General features: G+C 41.4%; 1 protein-coding gene and 1 long non-coding RNA gene across 18 annotated transcripts in view; one reads left to right on the forward strand and one right to left on the reverse strand.

Annotated features, from left to right (window-relative positions):
• sm (heterogeneous nuclear ribonucleoprotein L) overlaps window positions 1–12961 on the reverse strand; it is a 105356-nt gene that overhangs the window by 48168 nt on the left and 44227 nt on the right. The gene's annotated exons all lie outside the window — the stretch shown is intronic.
• Window positions 1175–1880, forward strand: LOC108068661 (uncharacterized). Its single transcript, XR_001770446.3, has 2 exons — window positions 1175–1437; window positions 1529–1880. It is a non-coding gene; the product is annotated as an uncharacterized lncRNA (long non-coding RNA).

Below are 12961 nucleotides of genomic sequence, written 5' to 3' on the forward strand. Positions count from 1 at the left end.
TGACTTTGCATTCATTTACCCCCGACCATCGATTTCAAAGTGACCATTGTTTACTCCCAATTTTGTTTGAGTGTTTGCATTTGTTTTGGCATAATTGGAATTTCGCATTTGGTTGACCTAAGCCAGGGAAGGAAGAGGAGTTTGTTCCGTGTCAGCTCTGTGAGGCTCAAGAACTCATTAGCATAATTTAATAAGCACTTTCCGCTGTACTATGCCAAAGAAATTTCCCAATTAACATTCATAAATTTTCGGAAATTACGTTAATGAGTTTCGAGTGTGCTGAAGAGAGCCTGCCAGCAGCAAAAGCCAGGGCGTGTCAAGTCTAGGCCAACAAGAATGAAATAAGAATACCTCGGTGGTAGCAGCGTCTGGGAATTGATGGCAAATTATAATGAGCATTGGCCGTTGGCATGGAAATTTATGGAAAATTTAAGCCGCCAAATTTTCCCTTGCCACGCCCCTTCCAAAAACTCCACCTCCTCCTTTTGAGAATCTTGAAACGGCTTCTATTTATTCATTTTACATGCGAATCGTTGGAAAGTCTTCTGTTGGCAGGGGGCGTTGTTGGGTTGCTTAGGGGCCATAATGGGTTAAATGTTCAATTTGTTTTTACTCCCTCCCCTTCTTCCAGCACCATTTTTGGAGAAATGGGGTAAGGAAAGAGGAAAAGTGGCAAAGCCGCTTTTGTCTTCGCCTATTTTTCAGGGAGCAGCAATATTTTGTTATTCATGAAATTCATCGATAAGTCCTCTGGCTCATGAAATTTTGAATCTTGTTGAAAACTTTTAACATTGATTTGCATTAGACATGAGAGAGAAAGATGGGAGGACCGAGGGTAGCTATTTGATTAGACGAAATTCCATCGAATTTTTTTGGTCTATGTAAATTCCCAGTGGCAAATTGTTTGGGGAAACTTTGGAATAAGGGGATGAATGACTTATACTTATAATTTGTTAAGATTGTTAAGTGCTGCTAGACCATGACCATTTTTCGATAATGGCTTTACTAATGTCCTACACAGAAAAAAATCGATAAGAAGTAGAACAATTTGCTTTCAGCTTATGCTTGAAATGTAGCATCTAAAAGCATATCTCAAAGTTTAAGTGCATGTTTGCTTTCAGTGTAGACACTTCAATGGTCTTTCCTTAGTTAACTTTTCCTTATGTAACTGATAGTCATTGTGTGCGCTCTATTACTTAATTATTAATGCAGCTGCCAGCTTACACATTCTTCTACACTTCTCTATCAATATTTTTTTGTTTATTTTTCACCCCAGTTCGCACACACTTAACACTTTTCCCCCCTCTCCACTGTCACTTGCAACCGCAAAAGTTTTCTAATTAGTTTTTGTGTGCTCACTGCGCTTTATGGTTGTGCATTCTGGCCATGGAAATACAGGAAAACAGAAGTGCCAAGCAGAGGAAGTAGACAGAAAGTGTGAGTTGCCCTAAAAGGAAATGGAGTGGGAAAAACAGAGAGAGAGAGAGAGAGAGAGAAAAGAGCAGTGAAAATACTTTTCTTTTTTCAGTCCCCCTCATTTTCATCTGGAATGACATTTTACAATTCGTTGCCGGCATTGGAAGAGGAGCTGCATTTAATGCGATTTGCCAGAGGTCCTGGGTCCTGCAGCAGGACAAGCGTCGTAAATGGAAAAGTCAACGGAGGAGCCCAGGAAACTGGGAGACTGTCGCTCGATGGCGCACAAAATGTCTGCAATTATTGTAAATAGCGCAATCATCGAGCAAGTCAAGAGCGTCGCATCCTCGAAGGAAAGCCGGAAAAACGAGGAAGGGAGAAAGTGTGGGGGGGTCAGAAAAATTACTCCTGTTTATGAGATCAGCTTATTGAATAAATGAGGCGCGTGCTTCAGCACTCTTCCACTCTTCTCTCCTTTTTCCCTGCCGCGACTGTTGATGGCCATTGGGCATGTAAAAGGAAAGGATAGGATATTCGTCGAGCTGCCCACTCATTGTTTGCCGGTAATTTGAGTCCATTAGGTGAATGGCAATGGAGCTCCAGAGACGGAGGGCAGTTGAATGATGGAAGCTGATTAGAGCAGCTCCCCGGGGGATCGTCAACGTTCATGGGAAGTGTCAACTCTCGAGGGCCCCCGATTGATAAATTGTACAAAGCGGTGTAAGTAAGTTACGTTTGTAACGGCGAAATGTGTGGTTTGTCTACACACAGAAAATCCTTTTCCATAAAATTTTTGGTAAGTAAAACCAATAAAAATACTATGAGCTACCTAGATAAAATCGATTTTGCGCAATAGAAGCCATTGAATTTCTGTATTGCTGATTTATTCATGCAAGCAATTAAAGGAAATCAATTACACTTTATTTGATTGTAAACCTTGTATTTTTAATATAGAAACTTCTTCTGCAGCAAAGCAAACATTTTATTTTCTAGCAAAAATCTATCCAATTTGTTCCCTCTTAAAAATCAACAGTAAATAAATCAGAAATAAATGACACTCATATTTTCTGCTGAGCACTTTGTAATTACACCGAAAATTCTTTGAATTTTTCCATTTTTACACAATAATTAATGCAGGGCAACCGGCCAAAGCTCTTCAAGCCAAAATCAGCAATAAGACTGGTGTTTATTAAATAAACTACAACGAAACTAATAAAATATATTTTTATATTTGCTATGCTTGTATTTACACTGCAAAATCTGCAAATACTCCAATAATAATTAATATTTTGATTTCGGCATCAGATCTTTCTAAACTGCAGCTGAGCCAAAAGATTTCTATATAGCAGGAAAATGCAGAAACTTTTTTAGAACTCACTGCCTGCTACTGGAAATCTAGGGGGCAAGCAAATAAAAAGTTCAACATTTCACGAGCTGTTGAAATTAAAAAACTAATCCACAAGAAGGCGAGAAATAAAAATGCAAGCAACGGAGGCGGCGGAATGAAAAAAAAAAACAAATAAACCGCCTCGAAATGAAAGTATTAATAAACCAGTGGGCGAGGCCGCAATATAGGGGTGCGTCGCGGGTCGGCGGGATATATAGCGCTATATAGCACTGGACATCGGGGGTGGAGCATGAAACAGTTATTTAAAAAATAAGAGCCGAGCTTGCGCGGCGATACATACGTAAAATTTTATGCGCACTATAACTTGTTCGACTGGCGGTACTGGCGGGCCCCCCAAAAGAACAGGACGCTATGGCAAAAAAAAGGACTGCCAACAGAAGCGGGAAAAATAAATTAATATTTTATCTAGAGCAGAGATTCGCTTGCACTGAACTGGCCACGCCCCCTCCCGCGCCCCCGCCCACTGCCATGCATTTTGTTTTGCCGTTTTATGGCCATCATCAAAAGCGCATTAAAATTTTACTAAGGCGTCATGCCGGAGGGGTTGATGTGAAAACGGGGGGAGGTCTTTTTCCAGGGTGATTGTCCAGGCGTGCTAAATATTAAATCAGCGCAATGCCAGCAACACAACAACAACAGCAGCAACCCCAACATCGGTGGGCGAGGTAAGAAGAGGGAGATCAGTCCGCCGAGTATACCGGGAAAACATTTTAAGCGGCTTTCCGCAGGTCCATCAACGTCCTATGCCATCCACATCACTTGACCCCACAAAGGACACACAATAATGCACAGGAAGGACGGCGGGGAAATCGCATTAAATATTAATAATAATGTGTGCTTAGTTGCACGATATCAAATCATTTTGTGGTCAGCTATTGTCTTTTCATTTTCCCATTTTATGAGGCTGACATTGTAGCGATTCTTGAAATCACGGAAAGAGCAATGAAATCATTGTGGTGGAGTTCTAACCAGCTAAGGGATATCCAAGAAAAAGATAAGTAATAATGAATTACAAGTTGAAGCTAAAATTAATGGGTCTCTTAATAAATAGCATATCATAAATATCTGATATACCCAAATTATTATAAACAAACTAATAAAAAAATATTATTTATGCCACGCTAAGGAATATCCAAGAAAAAGATAAGAACTAATGAACAAAAGGATAAAACTAAAATGAATGGGGTTCCTAATAAACACAAATTTAAGATAAAATTATTATAAGCACACTAATTCCATATTGTAACCTTTTTTTTAAACAAACTCTATTTAATCTCTGATTAGTCTTCTGAACTCGTTTTTGCCGGGCAATTCGATCAATTATTATGGTTTGCTCTCAAAAACTGGAAGTCATTGAACCTAACGCAAAGAGAAGACATAACAAACGCAAATTGGAGTTCATTCGCCTTGCAATTCCCTGTTTTAGTGTGCTGCTTCCCCTTCCTCGGATAACCGCAAAAATTCAACAAGTTTTTCGCTCGCCGTTCTTCTTTTTTTTAGCATTTGAATTTCTTATTGACCCATTTCTTCAGGGCAAAGCACAAAGTAGAAAAAAAAGAGTCGAAGCCCGAGCCCAAAACAGAACCCGAACGCGAACCCGTCGTCCAAAGCCCATTTAAACCGGTTTCGAAACATTTGCAACACTTTCTGAACTGCAGCTGCTGGGGGAAGGTCGCTCCGCGGGGAAAGCCGGGGTGCTGCGGTGCCTCTTGGCCAACAACTGCAAGATCTCCTGCCCCTTTTGCCAAGTGCCGTTAGTTGTTAGCCAAAAGCAAGGCAACGTAAAGCACATCAAAAAGAAAAGGAGAATCGCGCGGCCCTTGAGAGCCAAGTTTTAGCAACTGGAAAGACGGGTTTTTTCCAATTGTTCCTTTTTTCATGCATTTCCTTTGAAGGCAAGACTTTGCGGATTTATTAGAGCCGAAAGTAAAGCAGATGAAGGAAACAAAAGAAATTAAATCCCGACAAAAGCAAAATAAATACCAACTCGCATTTGCAGTGATTCGATTTTATACTTATTTCAACGTAAATATTTGCAGTTTTTTGTGACGATGCCGAACAAAATTATCACACTCAGGTGCAGTGTGTCAACAAAGGTGTAATATATTTTTAATAACTCCGATAAATGAAAACATAATTTTATGCGGAAAGCGATCTACCTCGTTTAACTTGGGGGCAAACACAAATCATAGGGCAAAATGAATGACGCGTCGCATCAGCAAAACAGTTTACAAATATTATGCTATCATTTCGATTTCGATTTTCATTTCCATTTCATTCTCTCACTTCCATTTGCGTGTGCACAGCACAGCCCCTTTGCTCCGCATCAAAAACACGGCAAAATTAGCATAATACAAATTATCAAAATTGAAAAATCGCAGAGGCATAAAATATGCATACGTTTGGTTGGAAAAGCTGACGTGACTGAGAGGCAGGGAGGCAGGAGTTTCCCCCGTTTGGGTGGAAAGAAAATAGAAATAGAAAAAGGCAAATTGGAAAATTTTTGTGTGAAAGTGACCGAATGGAGCATGCAACACAACAGCTAGCTATCGTGGAAATTCGAAGCAGGCAGAGAAACGCCGAGTTGTTGAGACACTTCCGGCGGTTGAAAATGTGAGCAAAATGTAAATGAGTCAAAGATGAAGATACTAAACACAGAGGAAGGCGGGCCAAGGGGCGGAGGTAAGGAAGCTGAGTGTCAGCTATAAAATATTGCCATTAACATTTAATTGAGGCCTCTGCAAAAAGGGAAACTCGGAAAACTCTGCCGGCTGTGCAGCTGCTTTTGAGGGTCATTGAGGAGCCAATGGATGCCTCAATTAAGTGTTATGCTAATGGGTGAAAATTGAGAGTCAGAATTGTCAAGGCATTCTGTATAAAAATGCAAAACTTAAAGTTTAATCATTTAGGGCTAGAAGCTGGCCAGGAAAACTTTTTGTAGGTTTTAATGTTCAATGAGATTTGTTTTTGCATGTGGCTTACTAAAATATTTCTGTTCATTTTTTTTCTTTAAGAAATACCATCCGAAAACACAAAAAAATAGACTAAGAAATTAAAGAACCTTTAAATTTATCTTATTTATTTAATTTTATATAACAGACCTCTTTTAACTATTCAAATCTTACTTGGTTTAGTTTTAACTGAAATAAATTAGGAGTTTTGTACGTTCCTCGTAAAAATTTAAAAATTACCAATCTTATGAAATGGCTTCTTCATCGTAAAAAGAATTTTCTTTCTTTTTAAAGAAGAGAGTAATTTAGTATTTAACTCACTTTTTTGTGTTTCAATTACCGGGTTATAGCCAAACAGTTATCTGTTTAAGGTCTGAGGCCTGGCAAACAATTCGGAACCCGATTTCTTTTTGACAAATTCGGTGCTTACTCTTATCGCACCTTAACGCGGTGCTTAAGTGGCCATTGCCGAGGCAGAGAAGAGGCTGCTAATTTTTTTTGAGCACCCACCACCACTCCCCGTTTGCCGGCAGCTCTTCAGTTTCAGTTTTACAACCAATAAAAAGATTTTTATGACCACAAACATTAAAATGTTCAAATTGAAAATAAGCAGAAAACAAAACACGACACACAAAGCAGCAGAAAGCGGAACATGAAAGGAGCAGCAGCTCCCGGGGACACGAAAAGTGGAGGAAAGCACGAGATACATTTTAAACCAAATTTATGTGGCACAAAGGCAGCGCTGAAAGCAGTAGGAAGCGGAAGTTTGGGGGGTCCAGGAGGTAGGTTACCGGGGGCCAGCGCTCCTGTCAGTGGCAAACAAAAAGTCCAAAGACGCAGCCCGCTTAATGTGTGTGTTTGAAGTTAGCCAACAGGCTAACGCCCAACAAGGAAAAGTGGGGGAGTGGCAGGTAGCAGGCAGCAGTCAGCAAGAACGAAGACAATGCTGGGAAATTACCAAAGCACAAGAGCCAATTCGAGCATGAAAATGTAAACAAGACGCAAGGAAAAAAGCGAGAGGCAGCAATCCAGGCGAAGGCAGGCGAAAATGTGTGTCGCAATTGGTACGAGGTGTACAACGGGGCGGATGGAAATGCGGTTCGAGGTGCACAACGGGGCGGATGAAGGACGGAGGGCCGCAACAAAATCAACAGTTAGCCAATGAGCCTGAAAGTGGCAGAGAGGATGGATGAAAGAGGAGAGAGAAAGAGAGAAGAACAACCCGTTAACATGGAACCACCGTCGGAAAAGCAGACAGAGAGACCGAGAGATATATGTATAACGACTTGGGTGGCAGCAGGTGGCACTTGGGATCCTTTCCGTGGCTGAAATCCACGTGGGCCCCGCCAGAAGTTGCACAAGACAATTATAAACGTAATGGCAACAACAGTTAGCCAGCAAAGGCAGCGAGGACCAACAAAGGCAGAGTGGATGGAAAAAGTATCGTTAGTGAGCAGCAGCTGAACGCATAAATTCCGTTTAACAATGTTTAAGTGGGGGTGGAAACCAGGAGGGGCAAAAAAAACCAGACCCAGGGAAAACTGGTAAGACGCTGCGAACAACATCGCGTAGGTGTTGGTCGTTAGGCTAAAAAGCTAACGCAGATAATGTTCGTCCAGCTATAGCCTTCTATCTCTCTCTCTCCTTCCCCCAGTCATACATACACCCTTCTCTGTCTCCTCGGGTATATACAGAAAAATGTTGCATTAGAAGAAATGAAAGTGAGAAAGTGAGGAGGCGGGGGAACTTGGAACTGTGTCAGGGTTGCAAAGGATTGCAGAGGAAATTAAAAAAGGGGATTGGAAAAGATGTTTTGGGGCAAAGGCAAAGACTCGAAGGGAAATGGGAAAAGTTAGGCAAAACCTAAGTGCTTAGAAGAAATTGAAAATACTGAAATTGTATTGCCTTATCTTTGTGTAAGAGTTAAAATTGAAAACGAAGGGCCCGACATTAAGACATGACCGAGATATAATAGTAGATAAGCATAAGCAGTAGGGCGGGTCGATTTGTATGGGGCCGAAAAAAGTGATGAATCGTATAGGGGGAACGTAATCTTTAAAGGATTCTAAGCCATATTGTCGAACATACTTATGGTCTAAAATGATGTTTGACCCCCCCCAAACGCGAATGAAAAATACAGCTTTTTTTGAGGAAAATATCATAGTAGTCAGCTCAGATGTATTATTAAATTTAAAATAAAAATTTGAAATTGATATTCAGTACTATAAATGTGCTGACTACTATGATATTTTTCTCAAAAAAACAGTATTTTTCATTCGCGTTTGGGGGGGTCAAACATCATTTTAGACCATAAGTATGTTCGCCAATATGGCTTAGAATCCTTTAAAGATTACGTTCCCCCTATACGATTTTTGGGGTCCCAAATCGACCCAGGGGTAAAAATACTGTGTAAGCAAAAAAACGAAAAGGTAGAATCATTAATACGAATTTACACATCAATAAAGTGATTTTAGGCAATTCAAAAGTTAATTTACCCTGTTAAGCCTAATGGAAACTGTCAGTGAACTGCTTATTTAATTATTTACGATTAGTTTTATGACGCGATAAAACGATAAACGTCAAACAAATAAATAATGGTTTAGGGCTAAAAATGTATTTACATTCAAATCAAAATGAAATAAAAAACATGTTTACAGTATTGCATATTGTAAATTAAGCGTTAATATATTTCATTTTAAATAATTTAAGTAAAGACCTCGTCCCCAATCAATTTATAATTATTGCAACTCGGCAACCCTGCCTGAGTACACTCACTTATACTCCTTTTTCCACCTGCACCTTATGCAATTGTGGCAGTAACTTCTGCCCGACTCCCCCATGGATTACTGTGGAGGCAGCGAAGGAGAAATTAGCAAGCAAACACGAGTAAAAGAAATAAATAAAACGAACGACAGGCAGACACGAAGGCGAAAGGACGAAGGATGGCTGGCAGTAAAAAAGGATAAACTGCAAGTGGATTGTGGGTGGTGGTGGTGGTGGTTTTGGATTCCTGTTGGAATGGCAGCCACACAAGCGACGTGCTCCCAACACTTCTTGAGTAATTCATAGAAAGGTCGTAAAAGTCGAGTCAAAGTAATTATGCTGGGGTACAAAATAAAAAAATAAGGAAGCAAAAGGAGCCAAGTGGAGCCAGGATCCTGAATTCAGGATTCAGGATCCAGAACCCGGGCCATTTAGGTTGTATGCAAGAGTTGTTAAGACAAATACACACACACACATCCGAGCAGAGCTGCGTTAATTGAGTGGGCCGCGCATGTGGGCGGGGCTGGGGGCTGATGGAAGGCAAAGGGGGGCGTGGCTGAGTGGGCGCACTAAAGTGGCAGCCGCTGCCTTCCTTGCGCCTTCTGCTTTCAACGGCGGCATCAAGTGGCAAAAGCCGCAGAAGTATGCAACAATTTTCAGCAACCAAGAAAAGCCGAGAGCGAATTCAACCCGGGCCTTCCGCCAGCGTAAAGGTGTAATGAATGTGCCCGAGGCCCTACTTTATACGTATATACGGCATTACAATTCGCCTTTAATTGCTGAAAGCCCACAAATTACAAAAAGGAAAGACGGATGGGCTAATGAAACATGCGGGTGAAAGGCAAACGGAAGAGAATTCTCAGTGGATATGCAAGCGGAATTACGCGAATCCCGAGGTTCCTATTTGAATTTCAAGCAGCCGGAGGATAAGGGTATACTTTAATGGGAAAGCAAATGTTATTTAAGACATTTACCTAAGCACTTAGTCTTAAGCTTAAGCTTCTTGAAAGCAATCTATGATATTTAGTTTATTGTACCCTAATTCAAATATTTGCTTATCAATCAATTTTCTCAATGAATTACTAATATTCTGTAAGAGCATATCAAATAAACAACTAGAAAGAGGATTATCAATCGTCAAGACAACATCAATAATACAAATCCACATCATTCGATTGCGTAATTAATCGGTACTTTGTTTTCAATTCTCCACAAATTCTCCCCAGCATGCACAAGCATTTTGCAAACTGATTTAGCCATCGATCCGTCGTCAAGTTGAATTGCCATTTTCAATCCGAGTGCTCCGAAGGGTAATAATTACAGCTCGTCTCATTAGCCATTGGGTATTAGTTGCATTTGGCGCAATTAGCAGGACCCAGAGCACCGCCAATCCAACAGGCCAACTGGCTCAAGGATAAATAACGAACGCCAGGACTCGTGCATAAATGCAGCACACTCTATTGACATTAATTGAATGAACCAATATAGACAGTTAGTTATTGAAACATGTCAGGATGAAGGGGGTGGGTTTCATGGGGCAGTGCAGGATAGTTGGATGGCTGGGTAGTTGGCTAAGCAAACATGTCGTACGGCGCGCGACTTGAACAAATGAGAAGAGCAGCCATCGATGACGAATGTGTGCATGTCAGAAAGAGATCTCCTCGGCGAATGGAATTGCCTTGACACTTGACATTTGACAGGACGGAAAAATTCCAAAAAATTGTTGTGAAGCGTGCTTCAAGTCTGACATATTGGACTCCTGCAAACGAAAGCCGATTTCGAATCGGCAGATCCCTATTTGCCCAAAGCACCCCTGGATTCAACCACCCCCTTCTTCAGATCTTCCTTTGTGTGCTTATGCTAATGTGCGTAAAAAGCATGCAAATTTCCATGGCAAGGAATAAATCTGGGGAAAATTAAAGGACGGCGATTGAATTGGTTCACATGCTTCACAGAACTCCTATTTTTCCCCATTTTTCTCACCCCCCGATGAGATTGTACCAATGGACATCCTGCGGTGAGAGCTGCCAGGTCCACGATTCATTTCCACGCCGCATATATGAATATAAATGCTGCATCACCATCAGCGCCTTGTTTTTGTTTTTACTGGCGCGTTGGGGCTCTGCGGTCGGAAAAAGCCTCACGCAGAAATTGAGTTATAATATGGTCGGCCAAAATGGGCGGGAGTAGAAGTCGGAGGAGGAGTAGTAGCTCCACTGCGGTGTCATCCTCGCCGCTTTATGTGCATGTATAGCATACATTTCGGGGCGTGTGCATCATTTAGCTTGTGGGCGGTCGTCGGCGAAAAATGGCAAAATGGCCAACAAAAGCAAGAGCAACCATGGCCAAACGCTAAATAAACTATGCAAGAAATTTATGCAAATTTTATACAATGCTCGAGCATTTAAAACTGACTACTACTACCTAGACGACTTTTGTGCATGGAGAGGCGGCCAGAGAATGGTTCAAATCGTTTGTGATGTTGTTGGATTTATGGGTTTGGCTTGTCTATCTCCGAGGGGCTTACAGTCAGGGCTAAAACTGATTACTCGGCTGGCCAGGAGATGGGCGGCGGTAAATGGGATTTCAAATACTGATTGCAATAAAGCCCCAAATTCGTAAAGAATGGGGGAACAAATTTTGGGTTTGGTAGGCAAAAGTTGAACACATCGAAGGAAATGGAAAACACCAGAAAATTCCTTGGCCTTTTGCATCTATAATTTAATAGAAACTTTACTCCAAAGCAGTGCAATTTACCTTGATCCTATTTTTAACAAATTAATGTCACAAGTTTTGAAAATTCAAATGAACGTTTAAGGTGATTGATTATATTTTGTTAGCTAATCGGTGTTAAAACATTTTGATTTTATTAAATTCACATTTATTACTCTAAAGCTTGGAAACTTTTTAATAGTTTTAAGTTCCCCCTCTTAAGAGCTTGATAAATTGTTAACTTTCCTAATCTAATAATTAGTTTAAGTCCAGCTGACTGGCATTTCTCTTTGCTGCCGCAAACAAACTGCCTCAACTTTGTCTTCGATGAAGGATATTCTTTTTTCTTCTTCTTTGAGCTTCTCTAGCTTTTCCCGCTGACCAAGTCAAAATATTGCACTGGTCAACTATTGTGAACTGCGGTCGACGGGCCACTCCTTCAGAGGTCGGTCCTTTGAACAAGGGAACTGGGAACCTCGAAACCGCGCTTGCTGCTGCGGTTGTCGGCAATTTGTGTTGCATTGTTTGAAATTTTCGGCAGCATTCTGTGAGCAGTCGACAGAGTCGAGCGTTCGCCTTCGCCTTTTGCGGTAGTTGGTGTTTTTTCTCTCTCTGTACCGAGATGTTAAAACAAATGTTGCTTTAATGCTGCGGTCTGGTCAGTTGTGCCTCCTGTGCCTTTTGGCCTTCATTTCCGGGGCAGCAACAAGGAATCCTGGCTAATGCGATTGCTGAATGGCGTGTTTCCGGCTGCAAGCAAGCAAGTCACTTGCAAATTGATTAAAACAAAGGCTTCTCCAGCCAGCCAGTCGACAATCAAGCCTAATGAAGACACACACAGACACAGACCAAATTTGCTAGTTCATCCTGGTCAAATGGAGTTGGTTAAAGCCTTGGGCCTTCCATCTCCGACAGGAAATAAGCCCTGCAATAAACGCTTCCAGGATTAATTGTTTGCATAATCAGGATTTTGCCAAAGGGGTTTAGCTGCCATCTTGGCTGATTTACGATGCGTATACGCAATATTTATGGCACCTTCAATTAATTGTGCGTTAGAATATTTAGGCATGCCTTACGTAAGGGCCCCTGCGACCCCCTTGAATTATTAGTAGGCATTAATTTTTCAGGGACCTGGCTTAGCATTCGCATTAAGTTTGCTCATCATTCTGCACGTGGGGTTGTATGCCCTTTGGGTTTTGTTAGTTGGTTGAGTTGAGTTAAGTAGAGTTTAGGTGAGGTGAGGGTGACACTTTAAGCCCTCAACGTTGATTGACTGCCGTCCCATCAACGGAGTTTTGGGTATAGCAATTTTCGGTAGCACAATGGGCGTATCGGATCTTCGCTGATGTTGTATTGTATATGCTATATATATGCTACATGTTTCGTGTGTGCCACATCCATTCTGATGCAACGATTTATTCGCTCTGCTTGGCATTTGGTTTATCAATCAGCGAACGTTTGCCATATATGCATGCATGCCATATGCACAGCTCCCCGGCTTCACATTACCCATTAATCATGGCCCATTCCCATGCCCTTGGACGCTTTGCATATTGATTTTCTTACGACCATCCCGAAACTGTTGTCCCAAATTAGAGACCATTCTTTGGTCCTGCATATTCAGTAGTCCCATCTCGCATCATTTATTTCAATCGCTGCAACAATGCAACTGGCTCGTCGTCCCCATTTTCCATTTAAGCCCCACATTCTG

This window comes from Drosophila takahashii, chromosome 2R (assembly GCF_030179915.1).
Source record: "Drosophila takahashii strain IR98-3 E-12201 chromosome 2R, DtakHiC1v2, whole genome shotgun sequence".
Taxonomy (NCBI): domain Eukaryota; kingdom Metazoa; phylum Arthropoda; class Insecta; order Diptera; family Drosophilidae; genus Drosophila; species Drosophila takahashii.